The 22,459-nt window shown below is 33.3% G+C and overlaps 1 long non-coding RNA gene across 1 annotated transcript in view; it reads right to left on the bottom strand.

Moving 5' to 3' along the window:
- Positions 1-22,459, bottom strand: part of LOC134245847 (uncharacterized) — a 30,897-nt gene that overhangs the window by 3,464 nt on the left and 4,974 nt on the right. The window contains exons 2-3 of the long non-coding RNA XR_009987535.1: positions 11,834-11,962; positions 8,350-8,396 (exon numbers count right to left, since the gene is read on the bottom strand). This is a non-coding gene — a long non-coding RNA (uncharacterized LOC134245847). The remainder of the gene's footprint in view (positions 1-8,349; positions 8,397-11,833; positions 11,963-22,459) is intronic.

Here is a 22,459-nt window from a genome sequence, read left to right as displayed (position 1 = left end):
CACCAATTTTCAATCTCACACAAATCAAAGTTAAGGGCATTCTCAATTCCTTCTATATTTTTATGATATGTATGCAAGGTTGCATCATCGGCAAACATATCAATATCTGTTCTATTTACATGTAAAGGGAGATCATTTATATACAATAAAAATAATAGGGGACCTAAGATAGAACCTTGGGGCACTCCTGCTGTGACGGGCAAAAAATCAGAGGAATATGTTCCTATTTTTACACACTGAGACCTTGAGGTTAAATAAGAATGAAACCATTTAATAGCCCTTTGATCAAAGTGATATGATTGAAGTTTAATTATAAGAATTTCATGATTAACCAAATCAAATGCCTTGCTAAAATCGATGAAAGTTATGCCTACTAGATTTCCTTGGTCCATAGCTTGTAGCCAATTATCTGTAAGTTTTGTAAGAGCCGTTTGACATGAATGAAATTCTCGAAATCCAGATTGTGATTTAAATAAAAGATCAAAGTTAGAGGCAAAGTTACGTATTTGATTTGCTATGTGTTTTTCAACTAATTTTGATAATGTTGGAAGAATGGATATCGGTCTGTAGTTCCCTGGATCTGCGTGGTCGCCATTTTTGAAAATAGGAGTGACTTTTGCTTGTTTTAAACTGGATGGAAATACTCCATTAGTGATACTAGCATTTATAAGATGTGTAATAGATTTGCATATGACATTTGCCGAAAGTTTTAGAAGACGAGGTCCGATAAAGTCTATACCGGCTGACTTATTTACATCAAGTGTATTCAACATATTCAATACTTCAAATTCAGTTATTTCATTGATACTGAAAACATTTTCTTTCCCTAGTTTAGTTTCTGTATACCGATTTAATAATTCTGAATCAAAACTTTGTACTGACATATCTGCTAATAATTTACAGGATATTTCCGTAAAGTGTTTGTTAAAAATATCAACAATATCCTGTAAATCTTCAAAATCTAAACAATTTTGTGTAATACGGCTAGGTGTAAAAGTTTTGGATTTAGATGCCAAATGGTTTAAATAACTCCACATTTCTTTAGGACTTGAGCTTTCTTCAATTGCAGATTTGTAATACTTTGATTTTGCTTGATCTATTAATTGTGTAACTTTATTTCTCCAAATTTTGTAATTTTCTGAATTCCTTTGTAAATGATAGGTATCGCGTAAATGTCTGGCATCATTTATTTCCTGTGTTAGCCATTTAGGTCGAATTTCAGTCTTGACTCTTTTTGTTTTTACTTTGGCATGCCTGTTAAGAATATCATTAAACAATTCATAAAATTTATTCATTATTTCGTTTGGGTCTTTATGTTTAAGAAGGTTGTTAAAATTTGCATTTTCTAACTCTCTCAAAAACTCGTTTTCGTTGAATTGTTTAAAATCTCGATATTGGATTTCAGTATGTTTTCCTCTACGCTGTATACAATTAGTTTTCCGTGTCAAACATACAGGGTAGTGGTCAGAAATAGCTATAGGGGGCACATTTGTTTCACATATGTTTTCTGGTTTAGTTGTATAAAAATGATCAATTAAGGTACTTGAGGTACTTGTTATTCTAGTAGGAACAGTAACTATCTGAGAAAGTCCAAACTCCTCTAAAGCAGATGTCCAATATTGTGGGGGGTCTTTCATTAGATCAATATTAAAATCACCTGATAGAATAATTTCAGTATCGTCACAGCAGGAGGCACGGTTCACCTCCCTTGCTAGGTCCTCCGCCCAGCAGGAGGGGGCAGATATTGGACGATAAGCAGAGCAATAAAATATAGGTTTTGAATTTTTTAGATTAATTTCTAGCCAGATTGTCTCAATATTACTGATCTCAAAATCAGTTCTACGTTTATATGTGATATCACTTGAAATATAAATAAGAATTCCACCACCTGCCCTTAATGTACGGTCTTTTCTTTCAAAAACAAACCCATCAATAAACAGTTCTGAATTTCCTACTTGCTCACTCAAAAAAGTTTCACACAATCCTAAAATATCTAAAGATTGCCGTGTTTGAAGCAACAGTTTAATTTCATCTATTTTAGGAATAATATGACAAATATTTAAATTTCCGAAACGTAAACCTTTCTTAATCAATCCAAATCTTGAATCTTTTTGCATTTGTGAAGTATGAATTTGGTTATTGGTCATAGGAGCTTGATGTTTTGTTTGTGAAACAGATTTGAATGAGTTTATCGTAAGAGGAGCAATGTTAGCAGGTTGTATAATTGAGCTCTCATCATTGAGATAAGTTTTCACTTTGTCCAAGGGAGTCTTATTCTTAATATATGGTTTTCTGGGCAATTCAGATTTAACAGAGGTATTATAAACAAAAGTATTAGTTTGATTTAAACAAGAACATTGAAAATCGTTACATTCTGTACATACAGCGCCTAGAATAGAATATCTATTTGAATTTAGTGTAGGTTTAGTCTTGTCGTGAACGGCTATACATTCCTTGCCTAGAACCTAATACACACAGAATTTGGTCTTGTGGCCTAGTTCTCCGCAGTTCCAACAGTCTAGTTTGCGGCCGTGCCTGCAGTGGCGTGAGGTATGTCCATGTTCACCACAGAAGTAACACGTTACGGACTGGCTAAAGCTGGAATTTCCGTTGTCCCTTAATGCTCCCTTGCCACGTAAAATCGGAACTTCGTTGTTCATCTGTTTAAGTAGCGCTGACGTTCCCTTATCGGAAAGGTGTATCCCGTCTTTCCAGTAATGCACGTTGTCGACCTTTTTGAATACACTCTTATTAGAAATGAACAAACCTCCATACTCGTCACAAACATATCTTAGCGTGTTATTCACATACGAAACATCTACGTCCCGTCTGGGTAAAACTTCTGAGAAATAAACTTTGGTAGTTGGAGATCGATCCTTGATGTTTTTGATTATTTCTACAGCGTCATGTTCTACGGCATCTATTTCTCTACGAGATGAGGCATCATTTCCTCCGGCGTGGACAATTATGTGAGAGTAATCTTCAACTGCGGTTTGATGTAGCTTAGACTTGATTCCGGAAAGCTTGGCCCCTCTGTTGGTTCTCACATGAACACCTTGTTGTAGTCCCCTTGTTCTCACCCTTTGTAAGATAGAGCTGCCTATGATAAGTTTGGCCTCACCAGAACTTTTCTTTTGTTTAAAGGATCTTTCAGGTGTACTTGAAGGTGTGGAGTTCATACAAGGTTCAGTGTTTGTACCGGAATCTGATGTACATTTTGTTTCCTTATCAGGGGTTGTAAGATCACACTGTGTGTGTCTAGATGCTAAATTTTGCGGGAAGGAGTTCAAACCCTGCACATCTGTTTCCTTGTTTTTCACCACCTTAAAAAGTGTCTGCGTGTTTTTGTCCAACAATGTGGGGTTGGTTTTGCATCTGAGTTTCTCTTTTAATTCCTGAATTTCTTGTGCTAACTCACGGACTGCCGATTGTAGGGCTTGAATTGTACCTGCACACTGTGTACAATTTAGAGCATTATCAGTACTGTCTGTCAATAGAAAATCATTTTTTACAGGTGTTGATGACATTTGTGGAATAGATTGTCCCAACATACTACTAATGCTGTTAGAGGTTTTGTTTCTTATGTCAGTAAGGAATTTGTCCAGCCAGGAGTTTGCCGACGATCCTTGAATGTGCAGGACGCTGGTGCCAGAATAGAGTGTGGCTGTTACAGTATTGCACTCAGACTTGAAAATCTGGCCATTCTTCCCTACTTCTTTAATTGCATTAAGTTCTTTTTCCAGATAGTTCAAAATAGTGGCATATTTGTCTTGTTGAAACGATACAGTTATGCTGTATTTGTTAAAAGTCACGTTCAAAAAACTTGGTATACTCACTCCATTAGGTGTGATAATTCCAGTTTCACTAAATGATTGAGAAAGTCCAGAAAAAGATGTAAACAAGCTCGGATCCATAATTATTCTAAGATTTAGTCAGGTAGTTAGCCATAGTACCCACAGCATTATCACTCATAGCAATTAAGCACAGGTAATCAGGAGCTATCCTTAAACTTCAATATGCCAATAAAGGAATTGACGCGGTTAATATAAGTAATATTCTTAATCACAAAAGGGTCCAGTCTTATTTTCCACCATATTTCAAGTTAAAGACTACGCCTTGTATTTCCTACAAATATACATCGACCATTGCTTCCAAACTTTTCAATTACAAAAACACTTTACATGGCCTGGATATCGACTATCTGAAAAATAATCCCCTTTCGTGTTCATGTTTTTCTTCGCCCTATAAATATAGTCCCGCTGGACACGTTATTACAGGTGACGTAAAAATAGTTCGTAATGAGGACCTTAGATCACTTATTTTAAAAAGGTCCTAAATATAGGGAACCCCGATCCTTCAACCGGCGTCGGAATTTCATAAATATTATGGATTCTGTTGAAAATAACGCCAGACGATGGGCTAGATATGAAAAAGAAAACGTTGACACCTTGTAAAAATGGATTAAATGTATCAGATCCATGTTAAAGTCGCGTATTAATAGATTGAGGGGCAATATGAAAACCATCTATCCTTCTGTGTTCAATAAACCAGAAGTGAAAAAAGAATTAGATAGATTACACGATCAGTACGTACTGGTTCCTGCCGACAAAGCAGGTAACAACATTGTCTTCGTTTGTAAGGCTCAGTATATAAATTGCATTCTAGAAGAACTTGGATTTAATTCTACAAGTGGTAATCCTACTTATACATATACTTCTCTTTCTAAGGAAGAAATTCTTCAAAATCACCTGTCAGTTTTGAATACTTTTAATATTCCACAGAGCCAAAATGAATTTGAACTACCTTATATATATTGGATTCTGAAACTTCATAAGAATCCTTACAAACAAAGATATATTGCAGGTTCCAGTAAATGTTCAACCAAGCCCCTTTCGTTACTTCTCACGAAAATATTGACAGTAGTGAAGGAAAAACTTCAAGAGCACTGTACAACTATATATTCAAGAAGTGGTGTTAACCAGATGTGGATACTTAAAAATTCTAAAGAACTTTTGGACAATTTGAAATCACAAGATTTTACAAAAATTAACAGCATAAAAACTTACGACTTTTCAACTTTATACACAACAACTCCCCACGACAAATTAAAATCCAGGCTTTTTTGATATCATTGACAGCTGCTTCTTCAACAAAAATGGAACTCGTAAGTTTACTTACCTCGTCATTGGTCATTTGAAAAATTATTTTGTTAAAACAGATTCTGATTGCCCACTTAAGTACTCTGAAGTTGACATAAAAAAGATGCTTGAGTTTCTGATTGACAATATCTATGTGGTTTTTGGAGACCAGGTATTCCAACAATATATTGGAATACCCATGGGTACCAATTGCGCTCCGTTATTAGCAGACTTATTTTTATATTCATAATGAAGCAGAATTTATGCAAAATCTTTTACGTGATAAGAAGAAAACACTTGCTGTGGCTTTCAACTCGACATTTAGATATATCGACGATGTATTGTAAATTAACAATGATAATTTCCATTCTTATTTCGATACGAGATATCCTGGTGAGCTTGAGATAAAAGATTCCACAGAGTCCGACACTTCTGCTTCATACCTGGATATTTTACTTGAAAAGACACTAATGGTAATCTAACAACCAAGCTATATGATAAACGTGATGACTTTAACTTTTCTATCGTCAACTTCCCTTACTTATGCAGCAATATACCTTCATCACCTGCATACGGAGTATGTATATCTCAGTTGATTCGATACGCAAGAGCATGCTCTACGTATGAACAATTTCTTAAACGAGGTAAATTATTGACAAGCAAGTTTATGAAACAAGAAGATCAACAGTCTCGTTTAAAGTCATCATTTCGTAAATTCTATGGTCGATACAATGACCTTGTCAGCAAATACAATTTATCATTGGATGAAATGTTTACTGACGTTTTTCATACCAATTGTTAGTCCATTATTTATACACTGAATTGACCACGGATTTTTTCCGTTATTTCCTGATTATGACAACGAGCACACGGCGGGTGTGACCGGTCGGCAGGGGATGCTCACTCCTCCATGGCACCTGATCCCACCTCTGATGTTTCGGAGGTCCGTGTTTACTCTGCTCTTATTATGTTTATTTGTTTAATGGACTTTGAGATTGAATATTGTTCGTTATTTCCATATCCTTCATTAAAGTTTATGTGATCACTTTTCATCACATAGTTTCATCGTGAGAAGCTGAGATACAAGAGCTATTCGAGGTTCTGTTAAAGCTGCTCTAAATCTTGTTCAAAATCCCAAAGAAATGTTCACTGAAATATGTGTCATTTACAGCAACCGATACTTGTTTTATAGACAAATGAGCAGGTGGATTTCAATAATAAAAAAATATATAATGGGCATCGAAAATGAGTACCCTCTTTGTCAACAAAATTATAACAGCTTATGTACTGTATGCCAAATCTCAACAAATGCTATTTGAAGATGCATAATTCACTTTAAGAAACATAGCAAATTTGATAGACATATATCGAGAGTAATTTGTACACGAAAACGAAAGCGAAAATGTATACGAAAGTTTAAACAATTATTTTAAAATATCAGTAATTGTAATTGTAGTTATCCACATTTGTTTTATATTCAAAGGAATATTGGAACATGAACCTATTGCTAAAAATCATCAAAACAAAATTTACCATAAGATGTGCATGATAAAAACGGTTAAGGTCTGACAAAAGCAAAGGTATTCAAGAGCACAGAGACATTTTTAAATGCAATTTTCTTGAATATTAGTGGTATTGTTGCTTAAATTCGTCTTCTGAGAGACAGTCTAATAGCAGAAGGATTCTAGAAAGCATTTTGTTGCAAAAGGTTTATTTGAGGAATAAAATCGAAATGTTTTAATTCAATGAAGCAGGGTGTGTATGAACAGTGGATCCTTATGACACAGAAACCCCCTTTCCACGTCCAGAAAAATAGATAATTTTTTTCATGAGAACATGATTTTATTTTCCAGGGAATTGTGTAGCGGAATATGTTGCTTTTAACACATGAACTAAAAAAATAAATAAAAAACAGGAGGCCCCTAAGCCATATCGCTCACCTGAGTAGCTTAGGTGATGCAGTTCTTTAGCAGATTTCCCCTCTTGCTTTACCTATCGTACCCCACTACCCTCTTCCCTTTTATGATTTTAATACTTTAGAATATACACTTCCCCAGGATGCTTTGACATAAGGTTCAGCTTTCCTGGCCCAGTGGTTCTTGAGAAGAAGATTCTAAAAAGAATTTCCTAAAAACAGTGTATATCTCTGTAAAACTTGGATTCCCTATTGTGGCCCCGCCCTATACCTGGGGGGTCATGATTTTACCAATTTAATATATACACTACCCAAGGATGCTTCCACAGAAGTTTCAGCATTCCTGGCTGAGTGGTTCTTGAGAAGAATATTTTTAAAATTTTGTTTTATATTTTTCTTATTAAAACTTTGATTCCCTATTATGGCCCCGCCCTACCCCCTGGGGTCATGATTTTAACAATTTAATTTCTACACTGTCCACAAATGCTTCCAAAAAAAGTTTCAGCTTTCCTGGTCCAGTGGTTCTTGAGAAGAAGATTTTTAAAGATTTTTTCTTTATATTTATATGTTAAACTTTGAGTCCCTATAGTGGCCACGCACTACCCCCGGGGGTCAGGATTTTAACAATTTAATGTTTTAACTACCCAAAGATGCTTCCACATAAGTTTCAGCTTTACTGGCTCAGTGGTTCTTGAGAAGAAAATTTTGAAAGATTTGTTCTATATTTTTCTAAGTAAAACTTGGATTCCCTATTGTGGCCCCGCCCTACCCCCAGGGTTCATGATTTTAACAATTTAATATCTACACTTCAAGCGAGTTTATTGCGAGTTTATTAAGACAACTTTAAATGGTTGGGAGGTAAATAAAATATACACATTGGTTACAGAATATGTGTTGAATTGGGAAGTGAAAGGAAGTTGATTGAACAATGCCGGAAAGTGGAGAAATTTTCCCAAAAAATGCGCCGTAAATTGCACCTTTTTGCATTACGGGATCTGTTGCGTTATGTTCAAAGACAAAAATATGTAAAACCATAACGCTACAGATCATCTGCAGCTAATTTCGAACAATATATATAGAAAGACATTTTTTTTTTCATGCGAAAAGCAAATCGCATGAAAATCATGCAAGCCACTTTTGCCTGTGAGGGTTGGTTGGGAAAGCGTAAAAAAAAATATTGTTTGCTACATGTAGGCCTAATGGTGGCATCCTGGAGTTAACTTCTTTAAGCACCATTAAGTCACCATTAAGCTACCATTATGCGATTGCTTAAAGGCAAAAACATGTTTTACTTACCATTATTTTCTAAAAGTAACTTGGTACTGCTTTTGTCCATCGTAGCTCTGGCAACAAAAAAAAATGTTTAAACAAATTGAAAAAAAAGGTATTTTTGGTCCTGTATTGAGAGAAATTAGTATATATGAACATTTGGACACGTTTTTTTTAAATCTAATTGGATTTATTTTGAAGATTTCATCATTCCAAACATTCATTAAATCAAGAAATTGTTAACTCCACGTGGACATTTTCGGTTGGGTGAAATTCTACTGCACTATCGATAATGGACAAAGAGTATGGAAACCTTAAATGAAGGATATGGAAATAACGAACAGTATTCAATCTCAACGTCCATTAAACAAATATACAAAATAAGAGCAGAGCAAACACGGACCCCGAAACATCAGAGGTGGGACCAATTATGAAATAAAAATATAATACAAACTCGTTAGTTTTAAATGACGATTATTTTAAACATTTAGTTTACAGCACCTTACGATTTAAAGTAGTTCTGAATTGGACGAGTAACCAGGCTTTTCCTTTACAAGTGTTCTATAATATTTTAATTAAGATCATTGTGCCTTGAGTAATATTATAAACTCTAATTGAATAGCAAAAGTATATACTATGCTTTTCAATTTATTAGCTGATATTGTCACACAATATAATCCTTTCTTCAAGCAGTACTCCCAGGAACTTACACCTAGTGTCTTCATCAACTTCCCTTACTTATGCAGCAATATACCTTCATCACCTGCATACGGAGTATTTATATCTCAGTTGATTCGATACGCAAGAGCATGCTCTACGTATGAACAATTTCTTAAACGAGGTAAATTATTGACAAGCAAGTTGATGAAACAAGAAGATCAACAGTCTCGTTAAAAGTCATCATTTCGTAAATTCTATGGTCGATCATTGACCTTGTCAGCAAATACAATTTATCATTGAATGAAATGCTGACTGACGTTTTTCATACCAATTGTTATTCCATTATTTATACACTGAATTGACCACGGATTTTTTCCGTTATTTCCTGATTATGACAACGAGCACACGGCGGGTGTGACCGGTCGGCAGGGGATGCTCACTCCTCCATGGCATCTGATCCCACCTCTGTTGTTTCGGAGGTCCGTGTTTACTCTGCTCTTCTTTTGTATATTTGTTTAATGGACGTTGAGATTGAATACTGTTCGTTATTTCCAAATCCTTCTTTTGTGCATTTTTTTGTTACAAAGGTGTTATATGACGCATGATTTACCCTTACAAAGTCAAAAAGAGGCCTTTAATCAGTCATTCTACAGTAAATAGACCAATTCAAAATATAAAACATGAAAAAATAACTGTATCAAAAACAAAATGAACATCATAAAGGATATATCAGTGAACTTAAAAAAAATGTAGTGTCCATAAATCTGGCATCGTTAATTTTTTTACATCGATTTTATTATTACACTGATGTTAAGGTAAGGTTTCGAAGGTAATGCTTGATCAACCCTTATTATTTTAAATAACGCTAAATTGGACCAATCTTACGTCTGATGTTCAGTATGGAAAGCTAAAATACGATTTATAAAGTGAAATGGTTACGAAGTTATTCTATATTTATAGGCATGTACTTATTTCGCACGAAAGAATTTCCATGCATTTCTGTACGAATAGTGGTTTGATTTCATTTTATATAGGATGAAAAACTTTTTTTAAACATTTATCGCAATCTGTTTAATTTTGGACTCTTTTACGGCTGAGAATTCCATCTTGTTGTTGTAAATAAATGAAGTGACATGAAGATTTGCATATACAGTTTAACTCGTTTAGTACGAACACGGATATAGCGAAATCACGGATATAGCGAATTTTTTTCTGGGTCCACGGCAAAATTCTTAGCAAATCCTTTTATAATTTTACCGAACTTTGATGTAACGAATTTACGGATATAGGGAATGATTTTGGGTCCCGTTGAAGCTAAATATAATGAAACTTACATCTTTTATATCGAACTTTCAAAGATCTCAATATTTGTAAATTGAACTGACTTATTCTCCTTCATGGAATTGTATATATAATTCACAATAAAACCTTAGTTATCAAAGGTATGTTTTGTAATATTTGCTTCCCTAACATATGTGGTCGTAACACTTGAAGGAAATCATGCATATTGCGAATTTGCTTTATATGGTTTTACGAATTCGTTACACGGTTATTACAAATTACGGGTGTAGCAAATAACATTCACAGGTCCCCCTAGGACTTGGCTATAACCGAGTTTTACTGTATATAGGTAAACATTAACAAAACAATGTGTGTATGTTGAGACTTACGACTGTAAAGGATCATAAAATTTATAGTCAAGTTTTTAGAACGGTGTGCTTTTAAGCGACATAGAAACATCTTAATAGGTCATGTTTTGTAGAATGACTTTAATACCATACATGTAGTTTCTAAGCATCAATCTATAGTAGAAGGATCTATTGCAAAGTTAAAAATAAACAAAACTTGGAACAGTGTTTGGCGTCATCCCAGATCTATTCTTTGAAGTCTTGTAGAAATAATTGCGGGATTACTTTATAGAAAAGAAGTACATGAATAAAATATCTAGAATTTTGAATATTTCTGTTATGCATATTTCAATTACAAAGTATCATTAAAAAGAAATCAAATAAACTTTGCAACGTTTTAATGTGGGTAATGAGCCCCATACGTAGATTACGTATTTAGAACAAAGATAAAAAAAAATAAAATGCGTGACAAACTCAGTTAATAAATTGAAAAAAATATAGTATACTAGTATACGTTTGTTATTCATTCAGAGTTTATAATATTACTCAATGATCTGAATTAAAATATTTTAGAGAACTGATAAAGGAAAAGCCTTCGACCCATCCAATGGTAACCAAAGTTACTCATCCAATTCAGAACTACTTTAAACCGTAAGGTGCTGAAAACTAAATTTTCAAAATAATCGTCATTTAAAACTAACTAACTTTTTTATTTCATAAAGTTTCCATACTCTTTGTCTATAATCGATAGTGCAGTAGATGTTCACACAATCGAAAATGTCCAGTACCAGCTAATCTGAAATAATGAAAGATGAATTTAAAGGCGCGTCCATTTTCATAATGTAAAATCCAACTGCTCCCATGTAAATTGTATGCTAAGCTTCAAGGCCACATAATCAATTTCTACACTGATTTATCGTTCCACTTATACGTGTTGTAGTAGTAGTGAAGCGAACGACATCTCTGGGTAAAGATTGAACTATTATGAGCAAGCTAGTGCAAATACAGTATTGATTAATTGTGAGACATTTCTGATATAATACTAAAATTGATACCTGAAAAAGGATACTGAATGGCTAACTTGCTATCAATAAAATTAGGCTTGTAAACTGTTTTTAGGAATTTCTTTTAAAACAGGAAACACCTTTTTTTAGTAAACAGAAAGAACGACATTATGCACTTTCTTATCATTTTCTTTGTAAATCTGAAATATATAAACTTACCTGGTATTCTTTAATAGTTTTGTTCCAAATGCTCGGATGTTTATTTATCGGATCTTTAATTGCGATTAACACAATAATCTTGTTCGATGTGCACTATTCAGTACTAGGCTTGTTTTGATGACAAGGCCTCTATAAACAAAATGCAACTCATTAACATACTTCCTGATTCTCGAAACGGTTACCTGTGATTTCGCCCTTAGAATAATTCTACATCTGCAACTTTAAAGTCCATACCAGTAAATTTAATCGTTTTTTCTGGCAGTTTTCACCATTCTTCAATTTTATTCATTAACAAAGGTAGCGAATTTAGATAAAATATTTAGATTATACAGTCGGGTTTAATTTCGACCACGTGCGTTTCAGAGAAGTGTGAATCCGCTCCTCTGTTATTGCACGATTTTGGCGGGACAAGCCGAAATAGTGTTTCTGCGTCTTAATTAAATTTTGTATCAGATTGTGAGAATCCACATTCTGGAAATTTGTATTATTAGTTTTTATTTTTTTTTTCTCTCACACAATTTTTGAATATATTGCAATTCATTCATTGTAAAATCATCATTGCATTACATCTATCAATAAATTAAGAGGGGGTAATTTTTGTTATTTATGAGTTTGTCAAGTATCACAAAATTTTTAGACAAAAACCCACTTCAAGTTCCCTCTACCCCAAACGACAAATTGCCTGTGCTGATTTCAGATAGTTTGGGAAACTGCCTTCAAACAAATCACAAAACACATATTATTCCACTGTATTTTCTCACCTATTCAGGGTCACCTACTGCCACTGCAATTGATAGGGCAATACCTGAGTTAGAAAAGCTTTCTAAAGGGAGCAAGCCACCTGTTGTGTATGTTTGGTTAGGTGTGTGTGACATTACAAAGGAAATACATGAGGGGCCTAAAAAGATATGGAATTTTGAAAAATTTTGCATATTCAGATAAAATGTACAAAGATTTCAAAACATAATTACAGATTTTTTTCATCAAAAATTGTTTAAGAAGAGATGTAGAAATCCATAGAAAGACATTAAAAATATTGCACACAGGTCCTTCATTTAGTGGATTTCTTCAACTCAAACAGGGAAGAACTCAACAGAGTTCAAAATAGGTTGCGTATGACCTTAAAACAGGAAATGCCCTTTTTCTCAAAGACAAGAGGCCCATGGGCCTTATAGGTCACCTGAGTATTATGTAACAACTTTCCAACAATTGAATTTGATTCATGTTTTAAACTAGAGGCCATAAAATTCTTAATTTTGAAAGAGGCACCATTGCTTAGCATGCTTTTTTTAGTTACTTAATACCCAGAGGTAGATCAGAGTAGCAAAAAGAAAATGCATTTCCACTTTTAGTGAATTTCAGGGCCCTTAGTCAGGGCTCCTTGTGATAAGGCGGGTCCACAGTTGAACCACTGACCCTAGGGCAACATATTTCAAAAAGTTGATAAATAAGAAAGTGCTGATTTCAAAGCATTAAACTATTTCAGACTATGATACCCCCTCTGTCCCAGGAGCCCGGAAATGAACCATTTTTGTAAGAAGCATTTTTTTTGTCATAGATATATACTAAAATCATTAGCATTATACCCAATAACAAAGGAGAAAAGATTTACAAAGAATTCATGCATTTTCTTTATATAAACATTAGAACCACGCCCTAACACAAGAGGCCCTAACCGAGGGACCCTGGAATTTTAAAATCTCAAAGAGGCATCCTTCCATCTCATAACTATGTACATAGTTCATTGGTTAAATACTCAAGTGTAGAAAAGAAGAGTTTTTAATAATTTATGCATTTTCACTTTAAAATCAATAAAGCCCCTCCCTAATACTAGAAACCCCAACCCAGGGGCCATGGAATTCACAATTTTGGAAGAGGTAGCCTTATTCAACATAACTATGTACTTGGTTAGTTTATCTTTTACTCAGAAGCAAAGAAGAAGATTTTCATAGAAATAATTCATTTTTACCATATGATCTATATAGCTGTGCTCTAGCACTAGCACCCCTGACCCTGGGGCAATGAAATTAACAATTTTGGAAGAAGCAGCCTTATTCAAAATAGATATGCACTTGGTTAGTTTATTTAGTGCCCATGAACAGAGAAATAGAATTTCAAAGAAGTTTTGCTTTTCACTACTTAATCTATATAGCCCCACCCTACCACTGAACTTCTGACCCCGGGGGTCATTAAATTCACAATTTGAGAAAAGGCAGTCTTTTTCAACATAGCTATGCATTTGGTTAGTTCATTTAATGCCCATAAACAGAAAAGAAGAATTTCAAAGAATTTATGCATTTCCCTATATAATCTTTATAGCACCGCCTTAGCACTAGAACACCTGACTCTGGGGTCATGAAATTCACAATTTTGGACAAGGCTGTCATTTTCAAGTAATCTATGCATTTGGCTAATTCATTCAATTCCCAAATTTTTCCAAATAAACGGGCGTTTGTATAATTGAGGCTTTTATTGCGTTTGACACAATATTCCTTATTCAACGGTTACTCAGGTTACCTGCTACGAAGATGAGAAGGTCTCTATAAATACAATGCACTTTATTTAAACCTCCTTCTTTTCAAAACGAGTGACTGTAATATTTTCCTGTGCTACTTAAACGTTTGTGATCTTTAAGGTCTGTGTATGTAATCCTATCAATACTGTTTTCCTGTGGCAGTTTTCACAATTCTACAACTTGATTCAATATGAGGGGAAGAAAGTTTTCTTTCATTATGAAAATCTTATTTTGTTTAAGAAACAATTAAATTACCGTTCTATGACAAAAAAAATATAAAAAACACAAATAAATAATGTTAAAGATTACTAAAATTGACGTAAAATTTTCAAATATTGATAATCGGCTGATGTTGATGATTTCTGTGGATAATACAATTACATGAATGTATATCTCGCTTCGCATATCCGCATAAAATATCATTCATATTGAGTACAGGATGTCCGATTTATTTATGAAACTAAATTGCTTTCACATAATTTATATTTCATCAATATTCATTAAGTACACCTTATTACATTTCTTTTCCTTTACATTATACAAACTTGGATGACTGCCATGGTTTGTTTTGCTTTTCTTCAAGCCTTGACCGTTCACGGTGGCTCAGTCGGTAGAGCGCAAGCTCCGTGATCAGGAGGTCGTGAGTTCGTATTTCGGCCGCGACTGACCTAGTTGTTAATATGGGTAGCAACTGTTTGTTCGCCATGCGCTCGGCACTTTAAAGTGAATGTTTCGGGTCCTTCGAATGAAACCTTAAGGACGTTCGATCCTGAGATTTTGAGTGGATTTTGGTCATGTCCTTTATTTATAAAATTCTGCATCATTTTTAAGTTCTAACATTAAATCTGAATTCTACAATGCAAATTGAACTACATATTGTATATTCAATGAAGGAACTGCGATTAAATTCCATTAAAGTAGAAATTCGTTAGGGACAATATTTTGTGGCGGAAGGTTTTCTTAGACGAAAATGGTCAGTTTTTCCCCTTTTGAACTATAACTGTATTGTTAATTTTAGATTCCTATTTCTCCATGCTGGTTGCACAGAAAGCTGTTTTTTGCAGTAAAACCTGTAATGCTAGGCCTGAAATATTTATTAAATTATTTCTGATGAATGAATTCTTTTAACAACGTGTGACAAATATAGTAAATATATTCTGAAATCCAGCAAAAATTTTAACGGAAAATTGACACTTTTTTTAGTAATATTTGAAAATTTACATCATATACACCCACTTTTGATATTCTTTTCTAAATAATCAAGATAACTTTGACCTATTTGCTTAAAACCAGAAAAAGTTTAAGACTTTAAAATAATTTTCTTGCTTATTAAATTTTCAGTGCCAGAAAAATCACATTTGTCACTGCAAAAAAGTCAAATAATTGAAACTTTTTCTTCATCACAATTTTAAAGTGTCTTTTTTGAACAGACTTAGAGTTTATTTTGTTTCATGCATTATTTTGATAAAAATATTGAAGGGAAAACGTCGAAGATGTAATTTTTAATAAGACACAAATTTCAGTGATCATATTAAATGTACTGTAGCGACAAAAGAAGCTTATCGACTCTTGTTTTTTGATTTGAATTTTAATTAAGCTATGTATATGGAAAATAAAAAAATACTTGGCAAAAAAAGTTTAAGACTTGATCATGCATTCTCTGTAAGCACCAAAAAATCTTGGAAATGACATATCTCCGATTTTGATGAAAATTGCACCACAGGTCACCTTGGTACAAAACCAGCAAATATTGTGTTAGAAGTTTCCCACGTGCACCCGGTTGCCATGGAGACGGATCCATTGAATTTGGCCATTTTCGGCCATTTTTGACCAAACAAAAACATGAAAATTGAGAAAATATGAATGAAATTTTATCTTTATGTTGTGAACTCAAATATAAATCTTTATATCATAAGAAAACATCAATTGTTAAAGAATACAGGGCATATAACCAGTTATTCCACAATTGACCCCACTCTTAGAAAACGGTTCTGCAAAATAGCATAGTTTCTCAAAATGTGAAAAAAAGGCATTTTTTGAGAAATTTAAGGTTAAATAAAAAAAATTGTCTACTGAAATTTTTGAAATCATATGCGTGTCGTCAAACGTCAGTATAAGTAGTGTCCCCTCATGAAAAAATTGGAGTGGGATCTCAATGCTATTTTTAGTAACATGTATCTAAAAATAGACATATTTCAGAAAAATCCAAAAAATGAAATTTGGGCAAAGTTTAAGATGCTATTGCTAGGTAATTATAAAATATACAGTAAAAGTCAATATGCTAATGTCAGAGACTGGACACCAATAACTACCATGCATATTATTTTCAGGGATTTTCGTTTTCTATTTATAGCTTCAAATGCCTAAATATAGACATGTCTCATAAAATGATGAAAAATGTCAATTTTCCATCATTTTGAAGCTCCACAGAATCATGAATAATAGAAATATGGATCTCTTCAATATTTCATCAATAAGAACAAGGAATAGTATGATATCTCACAAATTATCGAGGACAGGCTCTCATCTCTATAAATAGTACAAATGTCTAAAAATAGACACATATGAAATTAACTGTTTAATGTTGATTTTCCACCAATTCTCAAATTAGAGATGGGAAATTTACCGACTTACTGTCATTAAATGTAACTGATGTTATTTGACTGACAAGAGCAAAAGAAGGATATGGAAATAACGAACAGTATTCAGTCTCAACGGCCATTAAACAAATACACAATGGAATGCAGCATGATAAGCAGAGGTTTCCATTTCTATTTATCTATCTGTTTTTAACAGCCATTGGCATATGGTGACCAACAAGTAAAAAAAAGACTTATGTCAATTACAAAATGAGAAGCAGAGGTTTCCATTTCTATTCATAGTAACACATATTTAAAAATAGACGAACTGCAAAATATTGGAAAAATGTAGTTTTTTGTACTTTTTTCTCACATTTGGATGAACAATTGCAGACTATATGGTTTTATCTGGGATTGGAATTAGGTGACCAACAAGTAAAAATAAGCATATACGAAATACAGAATGAGAAGCAGAGCTTTCCATTTCTATTTATTGTAACACATATTTGAAACTAGACGTGATGCAAAATATCGGTAAATATCATTTTTTGTACTCTTTTCTTACATTTTGGATGAATAATTGCTGACTATCTGTTTTTAACTGCTATTGTCATATAGTGACCAACAAGTAAAAGAAAGCATTATATCAAAAACAGAATGAAAAGAAGAGGTTTCCATTTCTATTTATAGTAACATGTGTTTAGAAATAGACGTATTGTAAACTATCGGAAAAATGTCATTTTTTGTATTTTTTTTTCTAAAATTTTGGATGCATTATTGCTGACTATCTGTTTTTAACTGCTATTAGCACATGGTGACCAACAAGTAAAAGAAAGCCTTATATCAAAAACAGAATGAGAAGCAGAGGTTTCCATTTCTATCTATAGTAACATGAGTTTAAAATTAGACATACTGTAAATTATCGGGAAAATGTTTTTTTTTCTACTTTTTTTTTCTCACATTTTGGATGAGCAATTGCAGACAATATGTTTTTACTGCTATTGGCATTCAGTGATCCACAAGTAAAAGAAAGCATATATAAAATACAGAATGAGAAGCAGAGGTTTCTGTTTCTATTGATAGTAACACATGTTTGAAAATAGACATGCTGCTAATTCTCGAGAAAATGTAGACTTTCGCACTTTTTTCATAAAATCAGGGATGGTCAAAATGCAGACAAACGGCTTTTATTTGTTTCTGACCGAATATGACTAACGATTATGAAAAAGCTTTAGCTAAAGTGTATAAGAATAATGTTTAAGAGTATTTTTACATTTCTGCCTATGATAACACATATTTATAAATAATCAGGAAAATAAAGAATCGTTCGTTTTTCTCAAATAAGGGATATGAAATTTGCGGTTAAACTTTCATTAGCTGTAACTGACATGGCTAATTGTATTCGGCGCGCCAACGCGTCCACCTCATTCGAATACAGGTATCACAAAAGTATGTTCTCCCTGCATTAAGGGGGATGTACGGCCATCTTTAGTGCAGTGAGAACAAAATGTAAACATCACTTCAAATTGCTAAAATACATTATATTTTGATCAAATTTTAAGTCTTTATGATAAAGATACAATAAATATGCATAACTGAATTCATGTTGTGCATACATAATCTATACTTTTGCAGAAAAATGCTTTTGATATGCTCCTTAGAACTGCGCAGCTACAGAATTCAGCAAAGCCTTAAAAAATCCAAAAAATATGCAAACTGTGCATCAATGTTCTCTATACAACCATTTGTTGAGAAAATGTCTAAATTTTGCACTTTTCTATGATAATTTCAAGTTCAAAACAATGTATCGCTGTCTTCAAAAAGAGTGTAAATAACCATGAAAGTAGTTCATGGATAATAGTACGTGGTCTATTTTAAGCACAGATTTTTTTCCCAGACCTCTTCGTAAAATGGAGGGACATAACAATCTTTAAATGTAGAAGAGAATTACAGTTGCAAAATATTTCAAATAATATGAACACTTTTAAAAGAGGAAATGTGTTATAGTGTTTCTTGAAGAAATTTATTTAGTATTTTTATCGAACAGTTGTTAAATAGTGTATGTATTGATATAAACAAAAATCTAAAACTCTTTGATTCAAGTAAAGGAAAAATGAGCACCATCAAAGTTAAAAATTAAGAGTTTTATAAGTTTGTCACAGATAACTTATAATATCTATTAAAAGTTTAATTATCACCATTGAAACACAAAGAAATTAAACACATAAAATCGATATGAATGACCTTGATTTAGAACCTACTAGTACGAGTGGAGATGATCAAAAAGTTCGCCAACTATCTCTATACATGTGTATCTACAAAACCACAGGCCTTTAGATCGCTTAAAAAAATTGTGTATGTAAAAAAAAAATATTTTTTTTAACATCCATTTTTTTTTCTAAGCGATCTAAAGGCCTGTGTACAAAACCACAATTCAGATTAGAAACAAATTTAGTGCACACATAGCCAGACACAAATTCTATAAATAGCATATGCAGAATAAAGTTTTGCTCACAATGTGAAAATGACGTCATTATGCAGGTACTTTTGACGAAAATGATTGTCTCAGTGGAACTCGTTCAACAAACGACTAAAATATTTATAATATATCTTAAAAATGCCTTTGAAGTACCGTATAAGAATTTGTTCACAGTTTAGTAAGACAAATGACTTCCTATAAATGCAATCAATGATTGGATAGATCAATTGAGTGAAGGAAAGCAAATGGTTAAATATGATATTTGATATGTTATCTTGGGATGTGTTTTAATTAAGCAATATGTTATAAAAGACTTCCAATTTACACTTTGAAAAATACTCGAATATTTCAACAATAAGATAACTATCAAATACCTAAGATACCGTTTACTTTTTGATCACCCTCGTATACTCTGTCAAATAAACATTTACAATTTTCATTACAGCGGAGCAACATTTGAAAAGGAAGAAAATCATTCAGAGTGGGTTAGAAGATTTAATGAATAAAAGCTATTTTCTATTTGCCCATTTTGTCAAAATTACAATTTTAAAGAGTAAAGAAAAAAAATCAACATAACTAAATATTTATACCATCTTAAAAATGACGTTTGGTGGTCCTCCCAACTCAGGGAAAAAATATTGGGTCGGTATTTATAGGTGAGAAAAAAAATCCTTAAAATTTAAACATATTTGTTAACGGAAGAAAAAAAATATCGTGTAATGGGATGTAAAAAAGTCGGGCCATTTCTAGGTAGACAGTAGATCGGGAGAGAGGACAACCAAATATTTTTATAACAAATGGTCTTATGAGGCTAATACATGTTCTATCACATACTTAAGTAATGCTAACTTTTTGATTCTTTGGCACTGTTTAGAAAAACAAACATAGGATTTTCGGGGGGGGGGGGGGCTCTCAGACTTTTTTTTTTTCGATGTTAGAAATAGCATATGCAATGGACCTTTCTTTGGCGAGAGCATACAACGTTGTCAACTTAATGCGATATGATGCGTTTTTATGTCCAAACATTACTCCATACAATGTGTCGGTCATTGTAAGAAATCTTGCTATTTATGTGAGGTGTCTGAAGGAAATCTTATAACTGCCTATTGTTTCTTTATAACTGCTAAACAAAAAAAGACATATGGACCAACTTTTCGAATGTAAGACATGTAATTAATATTTGTTATTCATGCACCGCATATTGTTTAACATTTTCAAATTAAATGCCAAGCATCCTCCTTGCAGTGCCCCATTTGAAAATAACTTCTATCGCCACAGAAAAAAGACCCGACGTAAACTCATATGTTTAGGAATTTTTTGTCTTTTTTCTTAAGTTTTAAAGAAACCAACAAATTTTCAAGACTTGATCCATGAAAAATTAAATATAATCATGGAAATACACGCAACCATCCACAGCAGGTATATGCACATGCCAACCACGTGCTCAGTGCAATGATTTTATCAAGGAAATTCGAGATGTAAACAGAACAGTTTTTCCCGATTTGCTGGAGTGGGGTTAAAATCGCAATTCTTCATTTATCAGACGATGCAATGCAACAAACAAACGTAGCAAGTAATATAAATTGATGATAATTACTTAGTAATTTCTTGTCTTGACGTTATTATGGTCGCATTTATTCTAAAATCAATGTTGTTCGAACTCAGTGTGGCATAGGAAAGGCGGACGAAATAAACACATGGCCTCGGGAAGACACCCAAAGGAAAAATCAAATTTTCAAGAATTATGGATAATGACAAGGAAAAAGCGAAACAAATGGTTGTAGCCATATTATCAATGAATCAAACTAACACCATTTTCAATGCATTTTTCATCTCGTGAATGCTGTAGCTGAGCAGTTCTAACGTGATTAATTTCCTCCTAATTAAAACAAAAAAAACTTTATTATTTACTAATTTTGGTTCTCTAACAGTAGGTAATAAGTGCATCAGCACTTTGAGTAACAATGGGCTAGTTTAGTACAGTATGAAGCGTATTCTTGGTATTTCTTAATTTTTACCAGACTAGATCCAATATGGCTTATACATCCCCCTTAAACCACTCAAATGACAGCGATTTTCTTAATGAATTAAGCATTATCGTTTATATTCAGGTCGTCAGCCCGAGCCCGATTGATTTTTTTTTTGTTAGGTGCATCTAGAAAATTTCCCTAGGAGGTAGTGGCTCAAATCAATATGTCAGTTTAAACTAGAACTGTCTAAACGGGACTAAATACCCCCGCTGGGTTTTTCAGAGCTGTTAAATCATGAATACTTAATGGATCTAAGAGAAAAGTGAAATGCTAAAACATTTTTAATGCAAATGTAATTTCTCATAATATTTTCATGAATGAAACGAAGGCTCATCCTTATAATAAAAAAACAGACTAAATATACGGACCAGACAAGAATTATGAACTTTTTTCTGTCAGTGACCTTGACCTTGTATTAATGACCTTGGGTCAAAGTCATGACAGAAAATCAGATAATAAGCAAGATTTGTGTGAAGTAGTAGATTGAGGTTTAACCATAAAAAAGAAATGGACTAAACACAAATAATAAGAAAAATTCTTCAATTGGCTTTGAGCTTCCCCAAATGACTTTGCGTCAAGGTCATAACACACTCTTCGGTCATGAGCAACCTTTGTGTGAAATAAGAAACTACCTAGTTCATCCATAAGAAAGATATGAAGCGGACACGAATTATGAAATTTTTCTTCAATGACCTTGAACTTCTCATAATGACCTTGGTTCAAGGTCATGACACACCCTTAAGTCATGGGCTGTCTTTGTGTAAAATTAGAGCATACAAAGTTTATCCATAAGAAAGATCTCAACTGGACACGAATTATGAAATTTTTTGAGTGACCTTGAACTTCCCTAAAGGACCTTGCCTCAAAGCCATGACACAATCTTAGGTCATGGGCAATATTTGTGTGAAATAAGAACATTTCAAGTTTATCCATAAAAAAGATATGGACCGGACACAAATTATGAAATATTTCTTCCAGTGACCTTGAGCTTCCACAGATGTCCTTGGCCCAAGGTCATGACAC

Source organism: Saccostrea cucullata, unplaced genomic scaffold (assembly GCF_032062105.1).
Source record: "Saccostrea cucullata isolate Sc308-1 unplaced genomic scaffold, CSIRO_AGI_Scuc_v1 ctg2076, whole genome shotgun sequence".
In the NCBI taxonomy this organism is placed as follows: domain Eukaryota; kingdom Metazoa; phylum Mollusca; class Bivalvia; order Ostreida; family Ostreidae; genus Saccostrea; species Saccostrea cuccullata.
Note: the sequence above shows the minus strand (reverse complement) of the source record. Positions and strands in the feature narration are given on the sequence as shown.